A 26678-nucleotide genomic window follows, 5' to 3' on the forward strand; every position below is an offset into this window, starting at 1 on the left:
CCAGTTGAGCGGGGTACGACACTTCCTACCATAGAGTATCTCAAATGGAGCTTTGCCTGAACTAGCTTGATAACTGTTTTTATACGAGAACTCAGCGAAAGGCAGGCAGTCTTCCCACTTCATGCCAAAATAAATGACACACGCTCTCGGCATATCCTCAAGGACCTGATTGACTCTCTCCACTTGCCCACTAGTCTGAGGATGAAAAGTTGTGCTGAATCGTATCTTCGTACCCATCGCAGACTGAAAAGAGTCCCAGAACTTGGAAGTGAAGATATTTCCGCGATCCAAATAAATCAACATAGGCACGCCGTGCAAAGATACTATCCTGGAAGTGTACAGCTCTGCAAGCTGAGATGCCGAGATGGATTCCTTGACTGGAAGAAAATGAGCCACTTTACTCAACTTGTCGATGACGACGAAGATGGCATCGTTACCCTTCTTGGACTTCGGAAACCCGGTGACGAAATCCATCTCAATATGGTTGAACTTCCACTCGGGAATGGGCAATGGATGCAAAAGACGTGTTGGACGTTGATGCTCTGCTTTCACCCTTCGACATACATCACATTCATTTACGAACTGAGCAATCTCGCGCTTCATGCGAGACCACCAGAAGGTCTGTTTCAAGTCCTGATACATCTTGGAGCTTCCTGGATGTATTGAGAGCAGATAGTTATGGGATTCTTCCATGATTACCTTTCTGAGATCACCTTTTGGAATGACAAGACGATGCTCAAAGAATAACGTGTCTCTGGCATCAACACTGAAGCACTTATATTTGGGAACTCCCTTTGCCAAGCCAATCTTAACTTTCTTCACCATTGCATCAAGAAGTTGTGCTGCCCGGACCTGGTCTTCCAAGGTAGGAGAGATCAGAAGATTTGCAAGAAATCCCTGAGGTACTAACAGAAGGTTGAGCTTTCTGAAAGATTCACAAAGGTCAGGCTGGAGAGGCTTCAGAATGAGACTGTTGTAGTAAGCCTTCCTGCTCAAAGCATCTGCCATGACATTAGCTTTGCCTGGAGTATACTCAACGCTCGGATTAAAATCTTGGAGCATTTCCACGCAATGAGTTTGCCGAAGATTCAGGTTAGGCTGGGTGAAGATGTACTTGAGACTCTTGTGATCGGTGAACACTTCAACCTTTCGTTCCAACAAGAGGTGTCTCCAAGTCATCAGAGCATGTACCACTGCTGCCAGCTCAAGATCATGCACAGGATAATTCTTCTCACTTGGCTTCAACTGCATCAAGGTATAAGCTACCACTTTATTCTCTTGCATCAGAACTGCACCAAGACCTTGAAGAGAGGCGTCGCAGAACACTTCGTAAGGTTTGGAGTCATCAGGAGGAACCAAGACTGGAGTATAGGTTAGCTTCTCTTTGAGTGTTTCGAAGGCCAACTGAAACTTTGGAGACCAGACATACTTCACACCCTTCTGAAGAAGACTTGAGAGAGGCTTAGCAATCTTGGAGAAGTTCTCAACGAACCTTCAACAAAAGCTTGCAAGCCCGAGAAAGCTTCGAAGCTGTTTCACATTCTGCGGAGGCTCCCACTCAACAATGGCCTGCACCTTCGACGGATCAACTTTGATGCCCTCGGCAGAGATGATGTGCCCAAGGTAGACAACTTCTTTCAACCAGAACTGACATTTGGAAAACTTGGCATAGAACTTATGCTCTCTCAGCTTATCAAGCACCAGCCTGAGATGTTCTTCATGCTCTTCCTCAGTTTCTGAAAAGACCAGAATATCATCGAGATACAGCAAGACGAATTCATTCTTGAACGGAGAGAATATGTAGTTCATCATTCGACAAAATGTCGGTGGAGCATTTGCTAGACCAAAAGACATGACCCTATACTCATACGAGCCAAAACTTGTCCTGACAGCAGTCTTTGGAATATCCTCTTCGCGAATGCGAACTTGATGATAGCCCATCCTGAGATCGAGCTTGGAGAAGACCTTAGCCCCTTTCAACTGCTCGAACAACTCATTTATGTTCGAAAGTGGATACTTGTTTCTGATTGTCTTCTTGTTCAATGGACGGTAATCGACACACAATCGGTTCGTGCCATCCTTCTTCTTGACAAACAACACTCCACAGCCCCAAGGAGACGAGCTTGGTCTGATCAGACCCAAATGCTCCTGCTCATCGAGTTGCCTCTTAAGTTCCTTCAGCTCTTCGGGACCCAATTTGTACGGCCGTTTGCACACAGGCTCAGTACCCGGTTCAAGCTCAATAACAAATTCAACTTCTCGGTGCGGAGGCATTCCTCGTAGTTATTCTGGAAACACATCTTCATATTCGTAGACCACTGGGACTTGCGAAATTGGATTAATCTCACCCTTCTCATTTAAGGAAAATAGACGAATTGTGTCATCCCGCGCCGTGAACATAATCACGTCCTCCGAAGAGTGAGTTAGCTTCACTTCTTTAGCTTCACAATCAATCGATGCCTTGTTCATGGCCAACCAGTCCATACCAAGGATCAAATCAATGTCGAAATTGCCCAAGACAATAAGAGACGCCAGAAAAGAATAACTACCCATCTTGACAGAAACATCCGGAACCAACATGTGAGAACTCATACGCATTCCCGGAGAAACCACGCGGAAAGGACTATCCAAGTGAATTGCGGGAATGTCATGCTTAGCAATGAAAGGCTTGGAGATGAAGCAATGTGATGCACCAGAATCAAACAAAACCTTAGCGGGAATATCATTAACAAGGAGGTTACCCATAATCACATCTGACGAGTTCTCTTCTTCAGTTGCATTCACCATGTTGACTCTAGCAGACCTGGGGTTGAACTTCACGATAGCATTGCTTGGAGGTTTGCTTGGAGGAGGGGGCGGAAGACGCAGCTGAGAAGTGCACTTGTTGGCATAATGACCCTTCTGCCCACACTTGTGACAAGTAACATCTGCCGGCTGACGGTACTCTGTCTGAGGAGGCCCTTGCTTCAACTGCTGAAACCTCTGGTGGAAAGCTGGGTTGGGTGGGTGGGAAGAACCACGGCCACCTGATTGCTTGAACTGCTGCGTGTGCCGAGGAGGAGGAGGAGACACCCAATATTTGTGTTGCTTCTGAACCACCTGAGTTGAGGAAGACGAGCTGGAATCTCTGAAGCGCTTCTTAGAATTCTCCACCCTGAGCAAAGCTGCCTCAGCCCTGAGAGCCAAGTTGTAGAACTTATCAAACTCCTCAGGATCGTGCAAAGCAAGAGCTAGCTGCAAATCTTCTTTCAAACCACCTCTGAACTGATAGATCTTGCTCTTCTGATTAGGAATGTCCTGCAAGGCATATCGTGCTAGCTCGTGGAACTCGACGTTGTACTTGTACACGGAGTTACCACCTTGTTTCAAGCGCCTGAACTTATCATGCATTTCCTCCACAAAGCTAGACGGGATGTAGTGGGACCTGAAGTCTCTGCAGAACTCATCCCAAGTGATCACTCTGGCACCCCTGGAACCCTTCAACTGCTGCCACCAGATTGATGCTTGCCCCTTCAGCTAGAATGTTGCAAACTTGACGAAATCCTCTGGACGAACATTGCCGCATTCAAAGTGCTTGTTCATGTCACGGATCCAATCCTCAGCATAAAACGGCTGGTCACACGACATGAAGGTCTTTGGCTGATTTGACAGGAACTGATTCAGATTAGCAAATTGATTGCCCCCATGATTGAAGTTGCATTGCTGCTGATTAGTCCTCTCTTGCAACAACTGTATTAGCATCTGAGTGTTTGCATTTCTAGCAGCCATCACCGCTTGCCAAGCCTCTATAGGAGGAGGCGGCGGCGGAGGATTTTCTGGAGGAGGAGGTGGTGGCGGCAAGTCAGCACCCTCACAACCTGGATACTGACGAGTTGGTGGAGCCATCGTGAAGACGGACAACACATTAGCCCACATAATAAATTGAAGGTAAAGCTGAATCAAAACGGCGGGAATAACTGAACAAGAATATTAGCAATTGCACTCGAACATGAAAGTAAGATGGCTTCCTAAAAGTGATTGTCGACAAAATTCTGATTAAGACCACTTGCAAACAAGTATGAGCTAGAACTGCTCGGAACAAACGTATGATCGAGATTTCATCCGATATCTTCGTGGATAAGATCGCACGGGCTCGAATTTATAGTAGCCATCCTGTGCAAGGTAATGCACATGACTTACGAAGTATCCCCGAGTCGTAGCAAGCTACAAGGACTCTTTAAGACACAGCGAGAACTGTTGTAAGACGACCATGAACAAACATACCCACTGAATGTCGAATCCCAACCTCACATCATGCATCTGTAGGAAGATTGTCCTATAAGTCACTACTTGATATCCCTCCTATGAATTCCTGAAATATCTGGTCATGCAATCTGGTACACGGATACAAGAAGTAATATTCACACAACTCCTATACTAACCCGTCCAATGTATCACATCCGTCAACACATAACTAGAGTCTCGGACCTTCATCTACTACAGACCCTCGTGATCACAACGATACAAAGTATGGCAGTACTCCCGAACAATCTACACCAGTACTAGGACATCGGGTTATCTCGCCACTACTAGTATTGAAGCAATTACAAACATCCTTCGTTCTGAGATACTCAGAAATCTGAATGATGGCGATGTGCACAAGAATCCCCTGGAGCTCAACTCCCTAGAAGAAATCAAGGTAGACAGGAGGCACCAAGACAGAACTCCGTCACATCGATATCATATAGATTTCAAAATACCCGCGTGATCCTAAAATTTTTTGAGCGAGAAGAGGAGTAGAATTAAGATTTCCTAAGTCGAGAACCTCACCAGAGCATGGAATAGGAGAAAAAAGAAACCTACTCTCTGATATAACTAAGACTCAAAACATTTTACTAGACTCGACTCGGCCAAGTACGATCACACAAAGGCTCCTATGGTCGTAAGGCTCTGATTACCAACTTGTAACGACTAAGATGCGGTCCTTTCCGATTTAGGGAACGAGGCCCCAAAATGGAAAGAAGCGCATCTAAGCGTTTCGCAAGTAAGATAAACATAGCACATACATAATTTAAGAATGACAAATAGGGAATCGTTTGCCATCTCCATAGATAATATCAGAGTTACATCCACACATTTATTCACACAAGGTAGTTCCTCTATGGACTACATAACATAAGAAAAGGCTATGCTATCCCGCATGCTTGCCCACGATCACGACCATACCTCAGTCTTCTGGATAGTTCACGTACAGGCGGTCGTTCTCCTCATCATACTGCCACGCCAGCTGCGTGCCATCGGGATCACCTGTGTCAGGCGTACCTGTACCTGTTGGGGTGTTGAAGTAATCTGTGAGCCACAGGGACTCAGCAAACTATGACCTCGGTACCGAAACTAGTCAAGTTATTAGGTGAGGAAGGTTCAGTGTTTAGGTTGCAGCATCCTAAGCATTTATGGTGGCTAACTTACGAAGAACAAGTTATAGATGTGGTGGTCTAAGCGAGCGATCGAAGACTAGGTGATCATTAAGTGATCCTGAACACCTACCTACGCCAAACATAACCCCACCGTGTTCCCGATCGAAGAGAGGTCGTCGAAGGGGACAGTCACGGTTACGCACACGGTTGGCAGTTTTATTAGATTAAGTTCAAGTTATCTATAACTGGATGTTAACGAATATTCCAAATTGCCACATAACCGCAGGCACGGCTTTTCGGAAGATTAAACCCTGCAGGGGTTCTCCAACTAGTCCATCACAAACGGTCACGGGCCGCAAAGTAATCCTCTATCACGAATCTCGTGATCTCGTCGGATTCCTTAGAGGAAAACCTCAACTCTGGGGAGAACCAAAGCTTCACCGGGATTCCTATACGCAAGATATATCGCTAAGGTAAGACAAGACTAGCAGGACCTCCCGACGTGTCGACGACCCTGACAAGAGTCGCGTATCTCAGTCTCAGAACCTGCCAGATGAGCGATGGTTACCACGCAAAAACACCGAGTTGCCCCGGGGAGCGTAATAAGCTGCTCTAGGTTGGACGAATACTCATGAGGAGCACTATCCCAGGTTGTTGATTAATTCATCGGGGTAGCTATTCCCTACGCAAATTAGTATTAAGTGATTAGCAGATTAAAACCAATGTTGGGTCCTGCCGCACAAGTCTTAACACTACACGATTTATCAAGGGGCCCCCCATAACAACCCCGAACGTGTTAGGAGCGATCAGTTATGGAATCAAACACCGATAGCCCAAAACTAAGGCGGCAATAACGGAACAAATCACCCGGCAAAGCTAGGCCTTCCGTCATTTACCAAGTATATAGGTGCATTAATTAATTAACAGATTTAAACATAATGATATCAAAACTCATGTTATCACATGAGACAAATGCACCTGCAACTAGCAACGCTACCATTAGAAGCTGAGCAAGCCTACTTAGCCATTCAATATTAGATAGGAGGGGAAAGTGTTTGGGTTTCATGGCAATATCAGGAGGCAATTATTTCAGTGGTAGGCAGCGAGCATATGATGAAGGAAACGTGAATCTAGGCATAACAAAGCTAGAGACGGTATCAAGGTCATGGTCATCTTGCCTGTGATGTCTTCAGCTTGGAACTGCTCTTGTTCGTCTTGCATGTACTCTCCTAAATCCACGTGCCTGCTCTCCGATCCCGGTGCTACCCAATATAAAAACAACATCCAATGAACAACAACACCACATGATGCAACAAACACATGATGCATGAGATGAGAATGTAGCATGCATCTCTATTTTAGTCACTTGCATATGCATGAGAAGAAAAGACAAACTTCTGGACAGAACTTCACTCTAAGATATCTTGACATGCATAAAGATGACATGAACAGGTGCATCACACGAAAACGATGCAAAAACATATAAAGAACATTGAGAACGGAGCTACGGATCAACCGAAAACTACGAAACAACATATGGAGATCTACAGAACAAATCTACCACAAGCACTCTCCAATGGCATACTTCTGGTATTCCCAGGTTGCCACATGACCACACAAACAAGTATAGGTGGGGTGGTGCAAAGAAACTCACCACACGATCAACTATGCACTCACAAGCATCAAAACAACAAAACTAAGCAATCTGTCCTAAACAGCATCATAGCAGTTTGAGAGCAACATGCAAAGCACCTACAACCACTCAAATGTGCCAAACAAGATATGTGGCAAAAACTATTCAAAAGTTCTACAAGCACGAGCAAAAAGATAATACAAAGGAGTTACACACAAAAAGATCTACAGGTGCTAACTTGGACAAAAATATCAGATTTCATGGACTTAGTGAAAATCTCAGATTCTCACCAGTTGTTTATGCTCTGAAGCATTTTGACAGCCCCCAAAACAATATCTACAGGAAGTGAAAGTGCATGAAAATTGACAAAGATCTAGACAAACACAAAAGATCCAACTCTCTAGTTTATTGCAAGGGCTGATTCCCAACACAAGAACTTTTGCAACCACAACTACAAGGGAAGAAAAAAATAGTCTCTCAAACTTAGTGAAAATCACAGATTTTCACTAAACTAACAATTTCAGCCACATGCCTACGTTGAGAAGCCACAGCTTGCACATATAAACTCCTAAGCATGAAACAACACGACCATGATGTACACGGGTTCACCCACTACTGCCACATCAAGGAATCATCCTCTTGGGCTCATCACATCACATGGAACCAAGCTCTAAACAAAGCATCAAACATGAAAAATGACTTTTCCAGAAAGTGTTCCAAAGGGAAATCTGATTCCTCCAATGGATTCCTGGGATGATTCTACCCCAAAAACATATATAATACCTAGGTACTCTAATAGAACAAATAGGCACAAAGTTGAAAGGAAAAACTACATGTAATCACATAGTCTCAATAGTGCCATATCACATGTGTTACACACTAGCTCATCACCTACACATGCATTGCACACACCCACAACTCCAATGGTGACATGAGGGTTTAGACCTCATGTATGTGTGCCATAGCACATCACCATACCACACACATACATGCACATCCACACACAAGTATGTGGGGGATCCACACGCACACACACACACTTGCACAAACTAGTGCATATGCTCAACACCCATGGACATGAGTAACACACACACATACAACTCCTAGAACACATATATACACACTACAACTAGTGCACCACACACATACTATTAGTGCACCCACTTCACACACACATACACCACTAGAGCATACACATGCATACAAACTAAACAAGGGGAAAACCCTACAGGTTGTGAGGCAAATATCCCCACACATGCTGCCCAAGCATACCACAGCAACAAAGCTAACAAACAAATGTAAAACAACAAAAGGAAATGGCAAAAAATAAAAGGGTGGCTTGGGGGGTCGAACCCTCAACCTGCTGCACACCACCAACTAGCCCAACCACTGGGCTATCACCTCTTGCTCGACAGAACAGAGGGAGTAACCAGGATATGCTTGCCTCTGCTGCTACTGTGCCCGAAACAAATCAAAAAAAAGGGGCCGCCACTGGGTTTCGAACCCACGATCAGGCGATCTGCAAAACCCCACCTACCACTGCGCTACTACTATCGATGTTAACAGAGAGGGGGGCTTGGCTCTTTTGAGCAACCCCCTCTAGATCTACTACGCCCGACGGTGGCCGGAACAGGGGATGCTCACCGCCGGCGACACGCTTCAAATTGAGCAATGGCTCGTTGCTGGGAGGAAGAGGGATCTTCCCCGGTTCCATTCCACACCTAAGCTCTACGCGAGAAGCCCTACAGCTACTGCTCCACGACACGCGGCAGCGTCGGCGACAGAGAGATGCACGATGGGGATGCTACGGCCCTACACGCGATATGCCGACAGGGGAAGGAGGAGGAGAGCTTGTGCTCACCCACTGGTCCATGAGACACGCTTGTCAGAGAGGAATCAAGGGAAGTCGAGGAAGTAGCCATGGCGGAGGAGGTCGTCGGAGCGGAAGAAGGCCGTCATCGAAGTAGGGGAAGCAGGGTAGATCGGCGTCGATTGGTCGCGGGAACGGTCTCCCCTGGGGTCCCTCGTGCTCCTGGGCTGCTCAGAGAGGACGGAGATGCACGGCAACGACGACGACGAGCTCTTCATGGATCGACCATGGCGTAGGAGGAGCTCGGCCCGCCTACTGTCGATCTTGGGAGAGGGAGGAGGAAGAGGAAGGAGGTGGCGGCGCTGCGAGGGAACCCTAGCCCACTGCCCGGACGCCAAGGAATTAAATTGGGGGGCGAGGGAGGCCGCCTCGACATTTGTGAGCACGACGTCGCCTCTCTGTCTCGCTGTCTCTGAAAAAACTGACGGAAAGGAGGGGGGAAGAGGAAGACGGCGTCTACACGAGAGGAAAGGGAGTTGGCTGCGCGCGAGGAGGGGCTACTGGGCCAGCAAGGAGGAGAAGGCCCGCTCGGAGGCGCCAGGTAAGAAAAGAAAAACCCATTGGGGTTTTTCTATTTAAAAAAAAATAGAGACAAAAATAATTACACATGCAACACTATTGACTCTAAAATAAAACAAAAATGCCCCTGGTCATAAGGGAATTATGACTAATGAAATAAAATGAAAAGGGAATTTTTGGAGCATTTAAATATTTACAAAACAGAATTAATTAAATTGTTTTGTGAATATTTACCCCTCTCAAACATAGATTCAAAACACAAAAGACCTAGCACCACATGCACCACAAATCACTCTAAAAGATCTACATTTTTGAATGAGGGATAGAGCAAGTAAAACTAGAGCTTGAGAAAAATAGAGAGGGGGGGGGGTTTGAAACCTAGTTGCCAACTATCATAGATGAAACCCACTACAAATGCACCACTCCAACATCACACATCACATCAACATCACAACCACATCCATGGAACCACAACAACAACAAACACAAGAAGGCATGAACGGAATGAATGCATGAATGCAAAGGGGAGACAAAATAACATCACATGAAATAACACATGCATATATCTCACATGGCAATGACATTCTGGACCCACATACATGAAGGTTCCAATTATGGCAAGTTACACTCTGGGGCATTACACCCCTAGATGCAAGAAAGGAATAATATTGGCTCAAGCTTCAAGCTAGAAGACTCTTCATTTTGTATTTGTGAGAAATCTCTTTTGTGTCCATAGGAAAGCCAATACTATTAAAAGGGGGTGAGATAGTAAAATGAACTAATTGCTCAAAATGCTCAAAGTTAGCCACCAAAATACTCACTCATTTTTCCCACATGTCCACTCTTTCAAATTCCATGTACACAAATTCGGTGTCACCAACTTTCACATTTTGGACCCACCGAGTTCGACCTCGGACAGAAACCCTAGCCATTCCACCAAATCAGTGCAACCGAATCCACATTGGTGCTACCGAGTTTAGGTGATCAACTTTCGGGTGCCTCGGTACACAAAATCGGAATTTTCGACTTTGAGTATCGGTGCCACCGAGTTTGGCCATCTGACCGTTAGTCACCTTTTCGATGCCGCCGAGTTTCATATATCGGTCTCACCGAGATTCAAAAGTTGCTACCTTTGTGCTAATCGGTACCATTGAGTTTTTCACTTTGGTGTCACCGAGTTTTCCACTTTGTGTGTAATGGTTGGATTTTGTGTGTTGCCTATATATACCCCGTCACCCACCTCTCATTCGTGGGAGAAGCACTCAGGACACACACTTCATTGCGAGATCCATTTTCTAAGAGAGAACCACCTACTCATGTGTTGAGACCAACATATTTCAATCCAATCATTTGAAACTTGATCTCTAGCCTCCCCAAATAGCTTTCCAGCAAATCAACCTCTTCTACCTATGCATATTCTATGAGAGAGTAATTTTGTGTTGAGTAGACTATCTTTATAAGCACAAGAGCAAGGAGTTCATTGATCTACCACATCTATTACCTTTTGGAGGGTGGTGCCTCTAGATTGGTTAGGTGTTGCCTGGGAGTCTCCTACTTCGTGTTGTGGAGTTGAACCAAGATGTTTGCAAGGGCAAGGAGATTGCCTACTTTGTGAAGACCTATCGTGAGTAATACTAGTCCTTCGTGGGCGGAAGCCGTGGTGGAATAGACAAGGCCGCTTCTTTGTGGACCCTCTATGGGTGGAGCCCTTCGTGGACTCTCGCAGTCATTACCCTCCGTGGGTTGAAGTCTACACTAACATGGACGTACGATAGCGCCACCTATCAGAACCATGCCAAAAATCATCGTGTCAACCTCTTGCGTTTGATCTCCCTACCTTACTCCTCTACTTTACACTGGCATGTTTTACATTCCTCTGTTATACTATTAGAATTGCATGTGTAGGGTGTACTTGACTTGTTATAACTGTCGTAGCTGCCTCTCAAGTAAAATTGGGACAACAACAACAACAACCAAGCCTTTCAGTCCCAAACAAGTTGGGGTAGGCTAGAGTTGAAACTCATAAGATCTCGAAGCCAAGTCATGGCTCTCGAACGTGGATAGCTAACTTCCACGCACCCCTATCCATGGCTAAGTCTTTGTCGATATTCCAAACCTTCTGGTCTCTCTTAACGGACTCCTCCCATGTCAAGTTTAGTTTACCATGACCCCTCTTAACATTCTCAGCACGCTTTATCCGTCCGCTATGCACCGACGCTTCCGGTGGCCTCCATTGAATATGTCCAAACCATCTGAGACGATGTTGGACCAGCTTCTCTTCAATCGGTGCTACCCCAAGTCTCTCTCGTATATCGTCATTCCGTACCCGATCCTTCCTTGTGTGACCACATATCCATCTCAACATGCGCATCTCTGCTACACCTAACTATTGGATATGTCGTCTCTTGGTTGGCCAACACTCCACGCCATACAACATCGCAGGTCGGATAGCTGTCCTATAAAACCTGCCTTTTAGCTTTTGTGGCACTCTCTTGTCATAGAGTACGCGAGAAGCTTGGCGCCACTTCATCCACCCATCCTTGATTCGGTGGCGCGCGTCTTCATCGATATCGCCATCCTTCTGCAACATGGACCCCAAATATCAAAACGTGTCTATCTCAGGTACCACCTGCCCACCAAGGCTAACCTCTCCATCCTCGTGCCTAGTAGCACTAAAATTGCACCTCATGTATTCAGTTTTAGTTCTACTAAGCCTAAAACCTTTCGATTCTAGAGTCCGCCTCCATAACTCTAACTTTCTATTAACCCCCGTTCGGCTATCATCGACTAGCACCACATCATCCGCAAAGAGCATACACCATGGGATATCTCCTTGTATATCCCTTGTGACCTCATCCATCACCAAATCAAAAAGATAAGGGCTCAAAGCTGACCCTTGGTGTAGCCCTATTCTAATCGGAAAGTCATCAGTGTCGCCATCACTTGTTTGAACACTTGTCACAACATTATCATACATACCCTTGATGAGGGAAATGTACTTTATTGGGACTTTATGTTTCTCCAAGGCCCACCACATGACATTCCGAGGTATCTTATTATAGGCCTTCTCCAAATCAATGAACACCATATGAAGGTCCTTCTTTTGCTCCCTGTATCTCTCCATCAGCTGTCGTACCAAGAAGATGGCTTCCATGGTAGACCTCCCAGGCATGAAACCAAATTGGTTTTTGGTCACGCTTGTCAACCTTCTTAAGCGGTGTTCAATGACTCTCTCCCATAGCTTCATAGTATGGCTCATCAGCTTGATTCCGCGATAATTAGTACAACTTTGAACATCCCCCTTGTTCTTAAAGATTGGTACTAAAATACTCTGCCTCCATTCTTCGGGCATCTTGTTTGATTGAAAAATGAGGTTGAAAAGCTTAGTTAGCCATACTATCTCTATGTCTCCAAGGCCTCTCCACACCTCGATGGGGATACCATCAGGACCCATCGCCTTGCCTACTTTCATCCTTTTTAACGCCTCCTTAACCTCACACTCCTCGATACGTCGCACAAAGCACATGCTGGTATCATCAAAGGAGTCGTCTAGCTCAATGGTAGAGCTGTCAACCTCTCCATTGTAAAGGTTGTCAAAGTACTCCCGCCATCACGCTTGATCGCCTCATCCTTCACAAGAAGCTGATCATCTCCGTCCTTGATGCATTTGACTTCGCCGACATCCCTCATCTTCCTCTCCCTAATCTTGGCCATCTTATAGATGTCCCTTTTCCCTTCCTTAGTGTTTAAACGTTGGTAGAGGTCCTCATACGCCCGACCACTCGCTTCACTCACCACCCGCTTTGCAGCCTTCTTCGCCACCTTATACTTCTCCATGTTAGCTGCACTCCTGTCCAGATATAGGCATCTGAAACAGTCCTTCTTCTCCCTAATAACCTTCTAGACCTCATCGTTCCACCACCAGGTGTCCTTAGCTTCCCTTCTACTTCCGTTGGTCACCCCAAACTCCTCTACAGCGACCTTCCGCAAGAAGGTCGCCATACTCGTCCACATCAAGTTTGCATCGCCTCCTTCCTCCCAAGGGCCCTACTTAATGACCCTCTCCCGGAAAGCCTGGGATGCCTCCCCCTTGAGCTTCCACCACTTCGTTCTAGCGACTTTGGCGCGCTTATCCCGTTGGACACGAATCCTAAAGCGGAAGTCAGCAACCACAAGCTTATGTTGAGGGACAACACTCTCTCCAGGTATCGCTTTACAATCAATGCAAGCGCGTCTGTCTTCTCTTCTAGAGAGGACAAAATCAATCTGGCTAGAGTGTAGACCACTATTGAACGTCACTAGATGGGATTCTCTCTTCCTAAAGAGGGTGTTAGCTACAAGCATGTCGTAGGCTAGAGCGAAGCTGAGGACATCTTCTCCTTCTGGGTTCCTGATGCCATAGCCAAAGCCCCCATGCACCCTTTCAAAACCTGTGTTAGATGTACCCACATGGCCATTGAGGTATCCTCCTATGAAGAGCTTCTCACCAATACGTACCCTCCTAACCAAGTTCTCCAGGCCTTCCCAGAACTCCCTCTTGGTGCTCTCATTGTGGCCTACTTGCGGGGCATACGCGCTGATAACATTGAGGACTAAGTCCCCAACTACCAGCTTGACAAGGATCATCCGGTCCCCTTGCCTCTTAACGTCCACAACTCCATCCCTAAGGCTCTTGTTGACTAAGATGCCTACTCCATTCTTGTTTGAAGTTGCCCCCGTGTACCACAACTTGAAGCCGGTATCCTCCACCTCCTTCGCCTTTTGTCCCTTCCATTTGGTCTCTTGGACACATAGGACATCAACACGCGTCCTCACCGCCGTATCAACTAGCTCCCGTAACTTACCCGTCAGGGACCCTACGTTCCAGCTACCTAAGCGTATCCTCCTAGGCTCGGCTAACTTCCTTACCCTCCGCACTCGTTGAGTCAAATGCGAAGACCCTTGCTCATTTTTCACTACACCGGGGCGTCGGTGCAGTGCGCCACTAAGGATACGGCGACCCGACCCTTTCTCACTTATCACCGTATCCAGATCAAGATACGGCGTGCCACCCAGGGGGTGATGGCCCGGCCCTTGCCCATTTGACACCACACCCGGGTTCCGATGTGGCGCGTCGCTAAGAGGGTTACGCCCCCAACGAGTTTCCTTTGGGTTTCATCTCCATAAGAGTGGTTGGATTTTTCACGTTGGCTCACCACGCCTATCACAACCCTCCTCCTTAACCGGGCTTGGGACCGGCTATGCTGAAACAACATAGGCGGAGTTTCAAGCAAAATTGGGAAAAGGCAAAAAAATTATCTTGTCAAGTAGTCTAATCACCCCCCCCCCTCTAGACATACTTTCGATCCTACACCCAAACTATGAATGTAGCATATGATCATGTCAGTTTATTGCTATTGTTTTCTGCATGTCAAGTATCTATTCCTATGACCATGAGATCATTCAACTCCCGAACACCGGAGGAATACCTTGTGTGTATCAAACGTCACAACGTAACTGGGTGACTATAAAGGTGCTCTACGGGTATCTCCGAGGGTGTTTGTTGGATTGGCATGAATCAAGACTCGGATTTGTCACTCCGTATGATGGAGAGGTATCTCTAGGGCCCACTCGGTAATACAACATCAAAAGAAGCTTGCAAGCAATGTGACTAAGTAGTTAGTCACGGGATCTTGTATTATGGAACGAGTAAAGAGACTTGCCGGTAACGAGATTGAACTAGGTATGGAGATATCGACGATCGAATCTCGAGGAAGTAACATACCAGTGGACAAAGTGTGACAGCCCGATGCCAATGCCCCAGAAGATTCCCCTTTATTTCCGTTTCCATCGTGTGATTATTTTTAATTGTTGCATCATCATTTAGTTTGCATCATGGCATCTTGCATCATCTGTTGCGTGTGGTGTTTCGAGTGTGTGTGCTTCAAGTGTTGTACGAGTCTTGGTGCAATAGGAAATCCCTTCTCTCCTCTCTTATTTTATTTTGTGGCTGCTTTAAAGATTTCAGTTTTAACCCCAATAAAAAAAGTTCGTCTTCTTTTAAAATCCTTTTATTAAATGTGTGGGCAACCCCCTTGGGTTTCCTTTAATTCTCCTTTTGTTTATTTTCAAAATAGAATCCCATTTTATTTATAAAAAAGGGTTTTATTTTTCTTCTTCAAAAAAAGGTTTTATTTTTATTCTTCAAAAAATGCCCAATCTATTTCTTATAGTTGGGGTACGTTTTTCAGGAGTCAAAAGGTATTTTTCTGTTAAATTCTTTTCTTCGTGGTGTTTTCTGTTTTCTAAAAAAAAGAGGAGGGGGAGAGGAGGAGCCGGCCAAGGCCTAGTCGGCCCACTAGGCCTCCAGACCCAAGCGCCTTCCCCTAACCTAGCGAGCCAGGGAGCTCGATCCCTCTCGTTCCCCCTTGCGCCGTCATCTCCCCCCTCTCGATCTCGTTCTTTCCCCCGTTCCTTCCTCCCTCCTGTCCCGATGCCCTGTGCCCTCTCACCTGCCGCAGGAGCTCGTCGCCCCTGGCCTCCCGATCTCTCGCGGTCGTCCTCCCCCTTCTCCCTCGCGAGCCTTGCGCTCCCTCCTCCTTGTTCCCTCTGCCCGAGTCCCTGTGCCGCCCGCTGTGCTCCTCCCTCCCTCGCCACCATGTTGTCGCCCTCTTCCCCCGCGCGCCAGCCTTCGTCCCCGTGCCGCAGCCTCCTGTGACAGCCCGATGCCGACGTTCCAAAAGATTCCCCTTTCTTTCCGTTTTTGTCGTGTGTCTATTTTATTCTTTTGTCGCATCATCATCGCATCATGCGCATCATCTGCATTGCATCGGCATCTCCGTGCCGCCAGTTTCCAAACTCGCATCCGTTGTTAGTTGCCGGTTTGCGTCGTTGTCCGTTATGAGCCCGACCGCACACGCACGCGCCCGCGGCACCGTCGAAACCCTGTTTTAAAAGTGTGCGTAAAACTTTCTCTGATCGGGTTGAGAATTGAAGTGCGGTCTTATTTTAATATGGCTAGGCCGCCCGTCGAATTTCGTCGCGATCGGAGTCCGTCTGGTACCCGAACGGTCGACCGTAGCGGCACCGTATTTGGTCTACCGTCGGACGTGTTTCGGTGTTTTGAAATGTGTTGCCGCGCCGCCCGTTTTTCCTCTGTCTCCGAATAACTACTCTTCACATCAAACGCTAACCCACCTCTCCGATCGGACCGTACGGTTGCGATCGGAGGGTCGAAAAACCCCGTGATGCCCTCTAACCCTAGCCCCCTTGCTATTTATAAACACCCTCTAGTCCATCTTGGGACAACTCTAGTCAAACCCTAGCCTTCCCTAACCTCTAGCCTCAAACCCCGTGCCTCCCCAGCCGCCGGCTGCCACTTGGCATGCCAGCCAGCCACCAGCCGTCGTAGCCCGCTGAGGCCCGAAGCTGGCCCGCTTCAAGCCGGACCGGGCCCGAGCCAGGCCCAGTGCACCAGAGCGCCCGCATCCCCTCTCCTCGCGCAAGCAGGCGCACGCCGCCGCCTCAGCACGTCCCGCGCCGGTCGCCCGAGCCCGGATCCGCCGGAGCAGCCGTCGCGCCGGCGAGAGCCTGCCGAACCCCCCCTCCATCCTCTCCTCTTTCCTGTGCTTTGCATCTCCCCTCACCTCACCCGCTCTCTCTCCCCGCAAGTCCAAAGCCGCCGGCCGATCTACTCGCCCGGGCACTGTCTCGAGCCACCGACGTCGGGAATGGACCCCTCGCCCCCGTATCCGCCGATCCCGAACCTTCCCGGAACCCCGACCATCCCCGAGCCCCTCGCCGGTGTGCCTTTTCCCGATGCCATGCCTCTGCTGTGGAGGGAGGTAGAGGATGACCTCCCACCCGTTGATCGAGAGCGCCAGCGCTCCGGCCTCGCCAGCGCCTGGGCCTCAGCCGCCGCGTGGGCCAGCGCCAGGCCGGCCTCCTCCCGCCTCGGCCCAGCAACGCCAGGCCGGCCTCCTCCCGCCACCTCGCGCTGGGCCGCGTCCTCGCCTCGCTCCGGCCCAGTAGAAGCAGTAGCAAGCTGGCCCAGCTCCAGCGCCCAACCAGGCCGGGCCGGCCCAAGGTGAGCCACCCCGCTAAACCCCGCTCAGGCGCATGCTAGTTATCTAGCGCCCATTTGCTGTTAGGCCCATTTAGAGTAGGGTTGTTTTTCTGTGAAAATATTATTTCCTGAAAAATAGGTAAATATTTGGAACCCTGTAACTTTTTATCCGTATGTCGGATCGCGATGAGTTGTATACGCTTTTCGGGTAGTTTTACGCGTAGAACCCGTTTATAAAACTTGCATAATTTTTCGGCGTAGTTTAACGTGACAAATGCGTAGATTAGCGTGATGTCCTAATAGGATTTAGTCCGTATTTAATTTTCACGTATCTAGGTGTTTATCTCGCATTAATGTGTGGCATTATTTTGTGTTGCGAACCCCACATATTTTATATGTTTCCGGGGTAGAAAATCCCATGGATTTCCCTGTGCAATTAGTTTTAGCTTTTGAGCAAGTTAGTTCGCGTGATATTTTGCTATGTTGCCCTTTTGATTAATTCGTACGATTTATTCCGTGCCTCGTTTGAATTAGTTGTCAACTAGGAAGTTCTTCTTAGATGTTTTGTTTAGCCCCTGGTATTTTTTGGTTGCAATAGAAATGCATGTTTAGGTGTGTTTTGCTTGCCCTCAAGTTGCTAGAAATAGTGCTGTTTTAGAGGAGCTGAAATATTTATAAGTCTGGGATCTGTTATTATTTTGTTGCTGCCTTGTCTTGCTTGCATCTTGTGATCTGTAGCTCTTTTGAGGTTGGTCCAATGGAGTTAGTTGTACCCCTTATGTTTCTCTAGCATGCTGTTAAGTTTCATGTCATTTGGAGTCCTGTAGATATAGGTTTTGCTGCTGTCAATATTGCTTCAGATCGAAAACTGCACTTTCATGAGGTGTAATTTTCACTAAGTCTGAAATAGTGCGTGAGATGCCATTTTGTGTCTTCTTTTCCTAGTGCTCCTTGCTGCCATGCTCGTTGTTGTTAGTTGTTTTTTGTAGTGCTTCTTGCCCTTTTTCGTGTCATGCCTTGGTTGATTATATTGGAGTTGAGTAGCTCGTAGATGTGGGGCGTAGAAAATGCTATGTGGCTGATTTTGGCACATTGTAGTGATTTCTTGTTTTGCTCGTAGTTTTCGAACCGTAGCTCCGATTTGATCGTGCCCTACATGAAACTTGCTTAGAATCTTGTGTAGTTTCATTTTCTCTTGCTGGTTGCATGTGTTGAAGTACTCGTAGCCGCCGTTGCACACATATTGCATTCGTGCCATCATATCTTGCGGTGCTTGTATCTTTTGATCCGTAGCTCCGTTGGAGATGTTCTTTATGTGTAGATTGCTTGCCTTGACGCGTAGAATCACGAGAACCTATTTTTTTTGCTGTTTAACTGCTAATTAAATGTGTTAATTCAGATCTGGACAGAATTATAAATTAACATGTGAGGTCGTCTCGGAGATGCTATATGTCGTTTCCGACCTCATTTAAAATGTCTAGATAGGTAGTTTAATTTCCGCTTCACCTCTTGCATGTTTGACAACATTAATATTGCCGTGTAAATAACCGGGAGTGAACTAAATAATTCATATGTGTAGTTTCGTCAATATGCAACTCGTTGCATATTGAACTTCACTTAATGTGTAGTGTTTGATTGTGTGAATTGTCATGCCGTGACTTGCATGAATTCAGTAGCTCATGCATCATATGTGTAGTGCATCGTGTGGTGAATTTCGTGTGTTGATTTGTGTTTCCGGTTTGCTTCGCCTCGATAGAGTTCCGCAGCGTGCCGGATTGTGAGGACCCGTTCGACTGCGTCGGTTCGTCTGCTTCACGGAGGCATTCTTCTTCCAAGCGGGATCTCAGGCAAGATGATCATTTCCCCAGATACCATTACTATCATTGCCATGCTAGTTTTACCGTTGCTATCGTTTATGTCTCGTTGCCTACCACTTGTTAAATATCAGCCTCTCAACAATGCCATGATAACCTTCAACCTGTTCGACCTAGCAAACCACTGATTGGCTATGTTACCGCTTGCTTTACCCTGTGTTAGCGTTGCTAGTTGCAGGTGCAGATGCTTCCATGTGATAACATGGGTTCCTTGTTATATCACCATATTTAAATGCTATCTAATTTAATGCACCTATATACTTGGTAAAAGGTGGAAAGCTCGGCCTTTCTAGTCTGGTGTTTTGTTCCACCTTTGCCCCCTTAGTTTCGGCTACCGGTGTTATGTTCCATAATCGAGCGCTCCTAACACGATCGGGGTTGTTATGGGGACCCCCTTGATAATTCGTTTTAGATTAAGACTGGTCTGCCAAGGCCCAACTTTGGTACTACATTTGCCTAAACACCTAATAAAATTGCATAGGGACTTTCCGGACCCCGAGGATAATTTAATCAACCCCCGGGCCAGTGCTCCTCATGAGTGTTGGTCCAAATTGGCAGACTACGGGGACACCGCGGGGCAACCCGAGGTTTGGTTCTCCTAGTGTGACCCATCCGTCGTGTCCTGAGAACGAGGTACGCGACTCCTATCGGGATCGTCGACACGTCGGGCGGCCTTGCTAGATTAGTTTTACCTTTCACGAAATATCTTGTGCATCGGGATTCCGATGATGCTTTGGGTAATCTCAGAGTTGAGGTTTTCCACTAGGGAATCCGACGAGATCGCGAGCTTCGTGATTGAGGATTTCTATGCGGCTTGTGGTAATTTGTGATGGACTAGTTGGAGCACCCCTGCAGGGTTTAATCTTTTCGGAAAGCCATGCCCGCGGTTATGTGGCAACGTGGAAACTTTGTTTAACACTGGTTCTAGATAACTTGAAGTTAACTTAAATAAAACTTGCCAGCTGTGTGCGTAACCATGACTGTCTCTTTCGTGAGTTCCTTCTCCGATCGAGGACACGGTGGGGTTATGTCTGACGTAGGTAGGTGTTCAGGATCATTCATTTGATCATCAGTAGTTCACGTCCGCTATGCGTAGATCTTCCCTCTTATTTTCTTGTACTCGTAAGTTAGCCACCATATACATATGCTTAGCCGCTGCTGCAACCTCACCACTTAACCATACCTCACCCATTAAGCTTTGCTAGTCTTGATACCTGTGGAAATAAGATTGCTGAGTCCCCTGTGGCTCAGAGATTACTACAACACCAGTTGCAGGTACAGGTAAAGGTTACTTGACGCGAGCGCGTTGATTGTTCATTTGGAGTTGCTTCTTCTTCTTCTTCTTCATCGATCTAGGATGGGTTCCAGGCCGGCAGCCTGGGATAGCAAGGATGGACGTCGTTCTTATTTTTCTCGTTTGTTTTCGTCCGTAGTCGGACCCTGCTCTTACTATTGATGTTTATGTAATGTACTGATGTGACTCTGATGTAGCTTGTGGCGAGTGTAAGCCAACTCTTTACATATCTCTTCTTTTCAGTACATGTACTTGTAACGATATCCATTCTTGCGACACAACTAGATGCGCTTCTATCCCTGACGAGGCCCTCGTGCCAAATTGAGGATAGGGTCGCATCTTGGGCGTGACAAGTTGGTATCAGAGTCGTACCGACCTAGGAGCCCCCTTGATTGATCGAACTTGGTCGAGTCGAGTCTAGTGAAAAACCTATTTGAGTATTAGTTATATACCGGAGAGTAGGATTCTTTTTTCTCCTCTTTTATGCTCTGGTGAGGATTCCTGACGTAATAATTTACACTACTCCTCTTCCCACTCAAAAAAAAAAAATTAGGATCACACGGATATTTTTGGAATCTATATGATGCCGATGTGACGGAGTTCTGTCTTGGTGCCTCCTGTCTGACTTGATTTTCTTCCGGGGAGTTGAGCTCTAGGGGATTCTTGAGCACATCGTTATCATTCAGATTTCTTAGTATCTTAGGACGAAGGATGTTCGTAATTGCTTCAATACTAGTAGTGGCGAGATAACCCCGATGTCCCCAGTACTGGTGCAGATTGTTCGGGAGTACTGCCATACTTTGTATCGTTGTGATCACGAGGGTCTGTTGTAGATGAAGGTCCGAGATTCTGGTTGTGTGTGGACGGATGTGATACAGATGACGGGTTAGTATAGGAGTTGTGTGATATTACTCCTTGTATCCGTCTACCAGATTGCATGACCAGAAATTTCGGGAATTCATAGGTGGGAATTCATGTAGTTACTTACAGGACAATCTTCCAACAAATACATGATGTTAGGTTGGGGTTCGACATCTAGTGGATTCGTTTGTTCACGGTCGAATTACAGCGGTACACGTTGTGTCTTAAAGAGTCCTTGTAGCTTGCTACGACTCGGGGACGCTTCTTATGTCGGGTGCACTGCCTTGCACTTGATGGCTACTGTAAGGTTCGAGCCCGTGCGATCCTGTCCATGAAAATATCGGACGAAATCTTTCTCATGAGTTTGTTCTGGCTAATTGCAAGCCGCATCCTTGATTTGTTGAATATGGTAATTCGAGTTGCTTCGATGTCAAGTGGTGATTTCAGATCTTTCCTAAGAGGTGTTCTCATATTTTTATGTGAGAATGCAAATTCTTTAGTTCGTTCAATTGTCATGTTAATTGTTGTCAACCGGAGTTGTCATTTCAATTCCATTCAACCGGTGTGCTTCTCTTCAGTGAATTCCATCCTCTCCAATTTTTGCAAGATCATTCTCTCATTTTATTCCGGAGTTCGTCTCGTCTAGCCCAAGTTGTCTTTGTTTTTCCCCACCCTCCCGCCCTTTTTCTCAGTGATTCAATTTTTTATCCATGAGTTTTCTTTCTTGTGCTTCCGCTATCTTTTCCTCCGTGTCCTATCCGGTGGTTCATTGTGAAGATTCTCAGGAGATTCATGTTCCTCTTTATTCATTCTTGTCATCTTTTCCGATGAATTTAATTCAGTTGTCCGTGTTCATTATATCCTATTCATCCTTGTAATTCTTTCCTGCGTTGGGAATTCTTTAGCCTATCTTGTTTATTAATTCCTCTCTTTTCGATCCGAAGCGTTGAAGTTATCTCAGTAGTTCTTGTTTGCAATCTTTTCAATTATTTCGAGGTGCTAACCTCATCTAGTCCTCTTCATACCGGTGCAATATCAATTTTTCCAGCAATCTTCTCTAACGGTGGATTTCTTTGAGTGGGCCCATAACCCACAGGTTTTTCCCAGGATCTGTTATAGCTCTTGTAATCTTCCGGAGATCATTAATTCCTTTCAACTATGACGTAAGTATGATTTTCATCAGTCATATTCCTTCTTCTAGATCAATTAGAATTATTTCTCTTATTTGGCTCAACCTTTCATTCTTCGCTATTCCGGAGTGTCTCAGTAATTCTTGGTGTTGTTCTCGTCATCATTCTCAGCTTCCACTCAAAGGAGTGTTTTTCTTAATCTTGGTCCATTATCTTCATGATTCTTCATTTTAGCCTTCTGGCATCGTCTTGAATTATTCCCAATCATGAGTAATTCCTTTCTTGCTATCCGGTGCATTTCTGAGTTGTTTTTATTTCTCGTTCCTCCGAATGCAATCATTTCAGAAGACTTCTTCGTTCTCAGCTTTTAGCTTTCGTTCTCTAATTCTTCTCAATTGTTGTCCCTTCGTTCGTCTCTCGTTTATCCCGGTGTCTTATTCAAGTTTTCTGTAGGTGGCTCAAGATCTTTTCATTCTCTTGTATCTCCCTTAATTCGTGGTGTTCCCATTGAATTGTGAATTCTTACCGGTGCTTCCTTCAATTTTGTTTCAAGTGGTGCTTAGCTCTCTGTCTCTTCAAGATTCATTTCTAGTAGAATAAGTGATATGCTAAATCCGCTGCTTGTCATCAATTAAACTTGATGAAGGATAAGCATAACATAATTCTTATTCCTGTTTCATAGTGATTTCAATCTTTCTTCCGGAATGGCTCATGATATCAATTTCTTTTTTCTCAAGTGTTCTTATCTTTTCTTTTCCGGAGTTCCAAGTTTTCTCAAGTATCTCTTTGTGAAGCTTCATCTATATCTTGGTAAGGTCATAATCTTACTCTTTTCTACCTTTATATCGTTGCATCATTCATTCGTATACGGAGGTCCTTCATGGTGGTTCATCAAGGTTTCAATCCATTCTCAAGTGTTCTTCAAGATTCTTGTTGGAGAACCTCGAGTATCCTTTCTCTTGCATTTCTATGTGCAATTGTTCTTCCTTTATCCTTTAAGGTGGTATTATAGCATTCTTGTTAGTGTAGGAGCCTCGAAGAGTTTTCCTTTCAAGGATGAGTTAAATAAATCCACCAATTCTATGATCATGAGATATTTCAACCCATGATTTCTTCATTGAGCTATCTTGGTTTGGATTTCACCTAAAGCTCTTCCTGTGGATTGTTGCTATTATGGTGCTTGTCATTAATCCAAGTTCTCAAGGTATCCTCTTGGTGCAAGTAATTGTTCATATCTTGTTTCTCCCAATCAATCCTTGTTTCTGGTAGTGGTTGGTTGTCACTTCATTAGTTTGAAAAGGTTTCCATAAGCCCACTACTATCTTGTTCTGTTCGTTGTAGGTTTTCCAACTACTACGTATATTCTCTGTCCGGAGGCTCTTCAATTCTATTGTGATGATAGTTGGCATTCTTTCTTCTTTCTCTTCTTCCGCTTGAGCTAGTTCATATTCTCTTGTTCCGGAGGCTTTGTGATGTTGCTCTTTTGGGTCTATTATGTTGTTCTATCAAGTTCATGGTGTTCCCATGTCCTATTTACTTGTTTGTTGTGAATATTGTCTAATTCTCCTACCTTTTCGAATTTGTTGTCCCATTTTCCTACCGAAGTGCTGCCGAAATTTTTCGTGAATTCTGGCTTCTTTCTCATGTCATTCCTCATCTCCTTGCAACCTTTCAAGGATCGTTGGTTTCACTCTTTTGTCAAAGAAGCGACTAAATTGTTACCTCTTGTTCTTTCTCATCCTCTCCCCCTTTCATTCTTGGATCTCGGGTCGAGATCCTCTTGTAGTGTAGGAGAGTTGTGACAGCCCGACGCCGACGTTCCAGAAGATTCCCCCTTCTTTCCGTTTTCGTCGTGTGTCTATTTTATTCTTTTGTCGCATCATCATTGCATCATGCGCATCATCTGCATTGCATCGGCATCTCCGTGCCGCCAGTTTCCAAACTTGCATCCGTTGTTAGTTGCCGGTTCGCGTCGTTGTCCGTTATGAGCCCGACCGCACACGCACGCGCCCGCGGCACCGTCGAAACCCTGTTTTAAAAGTGTGCGTAAAACTTTCTCTGATCGGGTTGAGATTTGACGTGCGGTCTTATTTTAATATGGCTAGGCCGCCCGTCGAGTTTCGTCGCGATCGGAGTCCGTCTTGTACCCGAACGGTCGACCGTAGCGGCACCGTATTCGGTCTACCGTCGGACGTGTTTCGGTGTTTTGAAATGCGTTGCCGCGCCTCCCGTTTTTCCTCTCGTCTCCGGATAACTACTCTTCACATCAAACGCTAACCCGCCTCTCCGATCGGACCGTACGATCGTGATCGGAGGGTCGAAAAACCCCCAGATGCCCTCTAACCCTAGCCCCTTGCTATTTATAAACACCCTCTAGTCCATTTTTGGACAACTCTAGTCAAACCCTAGCCTTCCCTAACCTCTAGCCTCAAATCCCGTGCATCCCCAGCCGCCGGCCGCCACTTGGCGCGCCAGCCAGCCACCAGCCGTCGTAGCCCGCTGAGGCCCGAAGCTGGCCCGCTTCAAGCCGGACCGGGCCCGAGCCAGGCCCAGCGCACCCGAGCGCCCGCATCCCCTCTCCTCGCGCAAGCAGGCGCACGCCACCGCCTCAGCACCTCCCGCGCCGGTCTCCCGAGCCCGGATCCGCCGGAGCAGCCGCCGCGCCGGCGAGAGCCCGCCGAACCCCCCCTTCGTCCTCTCCTCTTTCCTCTGCTTTGCATCTCCCCTCACCTCACCCGCTCTCTCTCCCCGCAGGTCCAAAGCCGCCGGCCGATCTACTCGCCCGGGCACTGTCTCGAGCCACCGACGTCGGGAATGGACCCCTCGCCCCCGGATCCGCCGATCCCGAACCTTCCCGGAACCCCGACCATCCCCGAGCCCCTCGCTGGTGTGCCTTTTCCCGGCGCCATGCCTCTGTTGTGGAGGGAGGTAGAGGATGACCTCCCACCCGTTGACCGAGAGCGCCAGCGCTCCGGCCTCGCCAGCGCCTGGGCCTCAGCCGCCGCGTGGGCCAGCGCCAGGCCGGCCTCCTCCCGCCTCGGCCCAGCAACGCCAGGCCGGCCTCCTCCCGCCACCTCGCGTTGGGCCGCGTCCTCGCCTCGCTCCGGCCCAGTAGAAGCAGTAGCAAGCTGGCCCAGCTCCAGCGCCCGACCAGGCCGGGCCGGCCCAAGGTGAGCCACCCCGCTAAACCCCGCTCAGGCGCATGCTAGTTATCTAGCGCCCATTTGCTGTTAGGCCCATTTAGAGTAGGGTTGTTTTTCTGTGAAAATATTATTTCCAAAAAAATAGGTAAATATTTGGAACCCCGTAACTTTTTATCCGTATGTCGGATCGCGATGAGTTGTATATGCTTTTCGGGTAGTTTTACACGTAGAACCCGTTTATAAAACTTGCATAATTTTTCGGCGTAGTTTAACGTGACAAATGCGTAGATTAGCGTGCTGTCCTAATAGGATTTAGTCCGTATTTAATTTTCACGCAAGTCCGGATTGATCGAATGCCGTAGATAAAATGCCCATGTTTTAGGATCCATTTTTCCATGTATTTTAGTGCGGTCACTTGTATTTTTGTGTGTAGGGTTTGTCTCTAGTTTATTTTCCCGTATCTAGGTGTTTATCTCGCATTAATGTGTGGCGTTATTTTGTGTTGCAAACCCCACATATTTTATATGTTTCCGGGGTAGAAAAATCCCATGGATTTCCCTGTGCAATTAGTTTTAGCTTTTGAACAAGTTAGTTCGTGTGATATTTTGCTATGTTGCCCTTTTGATTAATTCGTAGGATTTATTCCGTGCCTCGTTTGAATTAGTTGTCAACTAGGGAGTTCTTCTTAGATGTTTTGTTTAGCCCCTGGTATTTTTTGGTTGCAATAGAAATGCATGTTTAGGTGTGTTTTGCTTGCCCACAAGTTGCTAGAAATAGTGCTGTTTTAGAGGAGCTGAAATATTTATAAGTCTGGGATCTGTTATTATTTTGTTGCTGCCTTGTCTTGCTTGCATCTTGTGATCTGTAGCTCTTTTGAGGTTGGTCCAATGGAGTTAGTTGTACCCCTTATGTTT

Source organism: Hordeum vulgare, chromosome 1H, assembly GCF_904849725.1.
Source record: "Hordeum vulgare subsp. vulgare chromosome 1H, MorexV3_pseudomolecules_assembly, whole genome shotgun sequence".
In the NCBI taxonomy this organism is placed as follows: Eukaryota; Viridiplantae; Streptophyta; class Magnoliopsida; order Poales; family Poaceae; genus Hordeum; species Hordeum vulgare.